Genomic DNA, 7,072 nt, shown 5'->3' on the forward strand with positions numbered 1-7,072 from the left:
GGCTGGCCTTAACCCTTTGTCACCCCTGTCTGCCTCCATGAATGCAGAAGCAGTGTTTGTCACAGTGGGCTCTACTCCATCCTTTGCAGATTGGCTCCCCTTCCCAGGACACTCTTCCCTGTCCTATGGAAAAACTCAGTCTGCTTACCCAACATTTAAGTCACCTGGGTCCCACTCGACCTGTGCCCAACTGCTGTGGCCAGGAAAGAATGTGTGGGTACGGGTCTCCCTCAGTCCACAGGAAACTGCTTCACTGGAAGTGCTGTGTCAGCGGCAGACAGGCAGGCCAGCTACCACAACTGCACTGCCTGGTTTGCACATCTGTTCAATCCTTGCCTTGAGGCTAGCTCCTCACCATGTTGCACGGCTGCAAAATCTGCTGCCTGATAGCATCCTGCTCTTGCTGGCTTGATAAAGTAGGGAGCCATGTCCTGGCAAGGAATTGAGTGGCCTCCAGGAAGTGGGGCGCTAGCCACCAGACCATAGCCAAGAAGAGGAGGCAACTTGAGAAGAACTGAGTTCTGCCAATAACCCTATTAGTTTGGAAGCATTTATTTCCCCAGGCAAGAAGCCATTGCGAGCTGCACCCTCCCAAACTCTTATCCTCAGAAATAGTGGTGTTAGCACAGGTGATACCTTTACGCTCTCGACTGTACTATACGCAGAAACCAGTAACTAATGTACCCACCAAGGCAAGGCCAGATTGCTGTTGTCACAGAATGGGGAATCCAGGCTACAAGGCAAAAGCAAGTGTCCCTCACTGTCCCTATTCGAGATTCCATGTCTGACACCTGTAGCCTGAGGTTTCCCTAAACCTCACAGAGAGCAAATTGTTTGCATATAGATTTGGGGAAAATCAGTTCCCTTAACTACCAAAAATGCATGCTTAAAAGCAAAACCAAGCATGTGACCTTTGATTTTGGCCCATCCATATCGATTATAGTTGCCACCAAAAACTGATTATAAGCAATATTTTATGGTCCAATAGAGTAGCTTTTAAAAAGAAATAACTGTGATGGATATAAACTAACTAAATACACTATGACATTTTAAAACAATCTGTATTACCCTGATGTGTTGGAGCATGCCTTTTTTAATCCCAGCACTCGGGAAGCAGAGACAGGTGGATTCCTGTGAGTTGAGGAAGATTGCCATGAGCTCACAGTCAGCCAGGGCTACATGGAAATATCCTAATTCACTGATTTATTTTTAATAAAGAATACTCTTGTAGTCAGCATTCGAATTAAGACGTAGATCTCTCTGCAACAGCGTTGCACCTGCCTCGCACAACTCCCCACCAGCCCCCATCTCTTCCCAGTCACTGTCCCAACCATTGGTTTGTTTGCATACAGATATCATAAAGCACCTAGTGTGTGTCTGTCTCCTGTCACTCAGCATCATTTGTGCACCGTTCACCAATGCTGTCATGTGTCAATAATCTATTTTGCCCAGAACTTCAGAGAAGACTGTCCCAGACAGTCAGCATACGGCAGGTGTATGAGACTGTGAGGGGGAAGGGAGGGGCAGGTCAGGGACACCTGAGCAAAGACAGGGTCCTCAAGACCACACACACACCACACAGACACACATACCACACACACACACACACTACACACACACACACACTACACACACACACTACACACACACCACACACACACAGACACACACAGACACACACACACCACACACACTCCACACACACACACTACACACACACAGACACACACACACCACACACACACTACACACACAGACACACACACACAGACACACACACACAGACACACACACCACACACACACACCACACACTATACACACACACTACACACACAGACACACACACACACTACACACACAGACACCACACACACACACAGACACACACACACTACACACACATAGACACACACACACCACACACACACCACACACACACTACACACACACCACAAACACACACTACACACACACACCACACACTATACACACACACTACACACACCACACACACACACACCACACACACTACACACACACACCACACACACACACTACACACACACACACACACACACACACACACACACACACACACACACACACACACACACACACACACTACACACACACACTACACACACACACACACACACACACACACACTACACACACACACTACACACACTACACACACACACACACACACACACACTACACACACACACACACACACACACACACTACACACACACACACACACACTACACACACACACACACACACACTACACACACACACACCACACACACTACACACACACACACACACTACACACACACACACACACACACACACACACACACACACACACACACACACACACACACACCACACACACACACACACACACACACACACACACACACACTACACACACACACCACACACACACACACACACACACAGACACACACACACTACACACACACACCACACACACACACACTACACACACAGACACACACACAGACACACACTACACACACACACCACACACACACACACCACACACACACACACCACACCACACACACACACACACATACCACACACATGCCACACACACACACACCACTCACTTGCATGTATGTGCTTGAGTAGACCAAAAGGCCTGGGTTCCCAACCAAAGCTCTGTCTTCCTTGCAGCCTAGAAAGGAGTTCAGGCAGGGGCCCAGGGGTAGGTACCAAAAGTCCAGGGATGGAACCAAGCCAAGGGAGCAGCCAGACTAGGACCAGAAAGCAGACATGATTACAGGAGGGACTGCTGTGTGCTGCGATACAGCTCAGTTGGGAACTTGCTTGCCTAGCATACAGGAGTCCTGGGTTCAACCCTACACACCACATAAAGTTCAAGGTTATTCTCCTACACTTGAGAGAGACCCAGCCTGAAAACAGGGAGGTGGAGGAGGGGGATATAGTGTTTGAAGTCTCTCCAAACCCCAAGCCCATCCCAGCAGTCACTCCATCTCATGCTCAACTGAAAAGAAGCAAGTATCTTTCCATGACTGGAAATGATTTCATAAACAATTTTTCAAATACGGCTTATAAAAGCTTCATTTTAACATCCTCATTAAAAAGAGAAGGTCTGGCCCAGTGATCATAACCTCCACTCAAAATTACTCCCTAGAAAATGAATCCCTTTCAAATATTCAAAATCTATGAAGCTTACAGAAGCCAGGCATGGTGGCTCACATCCTATAGCCTCAGAACTCAGGAAGCTAAGGCAGGAGGTTGGTAAACTCAAAACTAGCCAGGGGGCCAAAAAGGGTCTTCGGGCTGATGAGCATCACTTTAAAAGAAGAGTTGAAATGGTCTAGGCGGAAAGACAGACAGAGCCTATCTGTCACGGTGACTCCAGCTACTGAAACTTCATTCTAGAATTTCTGGGAAGCCTTGCGGTCTCAAGATAAGGAAGGAGTTGACAAGATAAGATGTGTACCGTGGCAGGGAACAGAAGAGATGTCTGGGGAAAGATGGAGGCAGGAACCCTTCCAGAAGCTGGTGGAAGGTACTGGGCTAGCAGGGAGACATCTAGACCTACAGAGTGGTTGTAAAAAAAATTTACCTTCCCTAGCTTGACAGTGGTGGCACGTGCCTTTAATCCCAGCACTTGGAGGCAGAGGCAGGTAGGATATCTGTGAGTTTGAGGCCAGCCTGGTCTTCAGAGTGAGTTCCAGGACACCCAAGGCTACACAGAGAAATCCTGTCTCAAAGAGAAGGAGGGAGGGAGGGAGGGAGGGAGGGAGGGAGGGAGGGAGGGAGGGAGGGAGGGAGGGAGGGACGGAGGGAGGGAAGGGAGGGAGGAAGGAGGTTAGTTGTATTTTCTTTTTTTTTTTTTTAAATCATCTTATTCCGTTTACTCACTTGCTTTACTGGGGAGCACGTGTGTGGAGATCAGGACAGCCTTCATTGAGCTCAGACCATCAGGCTCAGCGGCAGGAGTCTCTGCCTACTGAACTGTCCCTGAAAATGCTAAAACACCCGAGCGACATTTCCATGAAACTGATCACTGGAGATCAATGTATCCCATCCTCCTGACTCACACCTCAGAACAAACAGTCCTCTTTCTCAGGCCAGGCCTCTGAGCTCTCCTCGCAGCTCTCCTGCTGAGAGGAGCCTGGATTCTGGCCCCTGGCTCTTTCTTTCCTATCTTCTCTTCCTCTACTCCCTGCGTTGATAAGCTAAATGTTATTGACTGCTGCCTGAGCTCTTTTTCTTGTTGGCCTTCCAACAAGAAGGACAGAGTTAAAGCAGCTGGGGCTTGGCAAACAGCCCCTTTCCCTGCCAGGGTTTTCTCTTCCTTCCCTCCTCATCTCACAAAAGGGCAGCTCTGCCTCAGTATCTCACCACCCACTCTGCAGATCAGCAGCATGGAATCTGGCCTCGGCCCTCCAGAAGCCTGCCCCCTGGAAAGCCTTCCTTTCTAAGGCTGGGTGTGCACACACCTTCCTTTCTAAGGCTGGGTGTGCACACACAACCCGCCCACCGTGGCTCAGAACAGCAGACAGGAGAGGGCTGGGGTGCAGCTCAGCTGGATGAGTGCTGGCCCAACACCACAAAGCTCTGGGTTCCATCCTTAGCAGCCAAGACCAGTGCTTGGGAGGTGAAGGCAGGAAAACCCGAAGGCCAGAGCCATCTTCTGCTACTGTTGTTACTGTTTTATTTGATCTTTCTGTACTGGGGATGAAGGTGGGTCTCATGACTGCTAGACAAGCACTGTGCCACAGAGCTACACCCCCACCTCAGAGGATAGCTTTTCCTCTCTAATGCATCACGGAACTCTCTAGAACCTCCCTATTTATAACATAGAGCCACCTACACACACTCAAGCGTGGTAAATCCATGCATCTTTACACGCACACCACCAGGAAACTAGAGACATCTAACATCTTATCTGTGAGAAATACGAAGAATTCTTACACCACACATTCAAAACACAAAGAAACACATAATTTTGGGTTTCCTATATGTTCCTGGATCAAGAACAACATCTAAGGTTGCTATTTTAAAACCAAATTAAAAGTTGTTTTTTTTTATGACAGGAAACTACTCTAACAATAACACTTTATTTCCTGCAAACTACAAATAAATTCCATGCATTCCCACGCTCACTTCTCTCTGGAGCCCAGGGCCACAGGCTCAGAGACCAGTGCGTCCTGTGTCATTAAGAAGAAAGTTTGGCCACCGTTCTGAGGTCTTTCTCACTGTTTTGAACCAGTCAACAAAGAATTTGACAAACTAAAATACATAAAACCTTATACATTAAGGAAGGCTCATACGATGTCAGTGGATGCGGATTTTTACTGAGATACCATCATGGAGTAGCCAGACTCTCAGAAAACTCCAGTATGATCTTGTTTTATCAATCTCTGAATCTTTTCCTGACAGAGCTTGCCAGCTGTGACACGTGGTGCTGACCCCCTCCCTTTTCAGGGCACAAGCAACCGTGACACAAGGCAGTCCAGTCAAGAGCTCACACAAGTGTTTGGGAATTACTAACTAAACAAAGAGGAATTGCAAGGCCTGAAGCCACATTCCTAAACTGAGTTCCCAGGAACATTCCTCCTCAGAGGTGCTTACTAACACAGGATGGACGGACAGACAGACCAACAGACGGGAGGCGAGTCCCTGCTGTGCACAGCACAGAATCTCCCTCTGGAATCCACAAGGCTGAGATCTTACCTGGCTTTCACTCAGCAGTCCCCAAATTTACCTGCCACTCCTTTTTTTTCTAGTATTGTGATTAACATTCCACATGTACCTCAGGCCTTGCTAGTCCGGTCAGTTCTGCTAAATTCACAGCCCCAGGTATTGTGAGTAATTATCCTTTGATTACATCAGGAGTAGTCAGAAGTTAAGATGTCCATTTGTTTTGATGGAGGGGATTGGGCCTCAGGCATGCTTAGCTTTTGCTCTGGCACTGAGCTATGCCCTTAGCCCCTAGCCGCAATTTTGTCCCTCATCCAGTTTCTGACCGGGTAGAATTTATATCCCTTGGTGGAAAAATCTCAGTCTACAACAATGCAAAGCACTGGGTCTGTCACTACCAGCTTCCGGGGGAGAAGGGAGTGAGGTGGCCTTGCTTTCTATCCACACCTTTTTCCTGGCATTACAGGATATGCCAATTCCTTGGTCTGGCACCCGACCAACATGACTAAGATTTTGTGTTCTGGAGTCTCTGTCTTCTCTGCTTTACAGGCCTTTGGCAAATTGTTTCCCCTCTCTGAGCGTCAAGTTTTTAATCTGTGAAACAGAACCAGAGGTACCTACCTACGAAAGACAGGCTTCAAGAGCAGAACCAAGCGGCTCAGTGAAGCTCTCAGAATGCTCTCCAGGGACACACCAAGCACAGGTGCTGTTACTTCTCATGCTTCTGGCCCCCGTCTTTAGTTAACAGAGCTTTAACAGCTGGGACAGAGGACAGAGGAAATGGAAACCTCGGGTGGAAGAGGAAGAAGGCGCCTGCGGATGTATTCTACAATGTGAGATGAACTCAGAGGCACAGGCGCAAAGATCAAAGCTTTTAAGTCTACAAAATAAGAGATGCATCCCAGTCTGGGGACCCAAGCTCCCCTGCAGAGCCTCCATGTCTGCACTAAGCACCTGAAGATGTGTTCTCCATGCAGGAGGCACGTGGTCTCTACTTAGATAGCCACCGAAGGCCACTTCCACAGAAGGGTATGAGCTGATGCCACTAAACACACTTTCCTAACCACGGAGACAAATGGAGCTAACATTTTGTTTTAAAAAGTGTATGCTCAGCAAGTATTTGTTGAATAAATAAGGATTTGAATGAAGGAGAATTAAGTCTGCCTATGAATATATATACATATATATATATATAGAGAGAGAGAGAGAGAGAGAGAGAGATTCAAAGAATGATTCTCATATGCTATGACAGGTTTTTCTAACCACTTAAAAATGTAAGAACCTATATATATATATCATTCTTTCTTTTTTTTAAATGTAAGAACCAGCTGGGCCTGGGGGTTCACACTTATAAGCCC

The sequence above is a fragment of the Mesocricetus auratus genome, unplaced genomic scaffold (assembly GCF_017639785.1).
Source record: "Mesocricetus auratus isolate SY011 unplaced genomic scaffold, BCM_Maur_2.0 Super-Scaffold_100676, whole genome shotgun sequence".
Classification (NCBI taxonomy): Eukaryota; Metazoa; Chordata; class Mammalia; order Rodentia; family Cricetidae; genus Mesocricetus; species Mesocricetus auratus.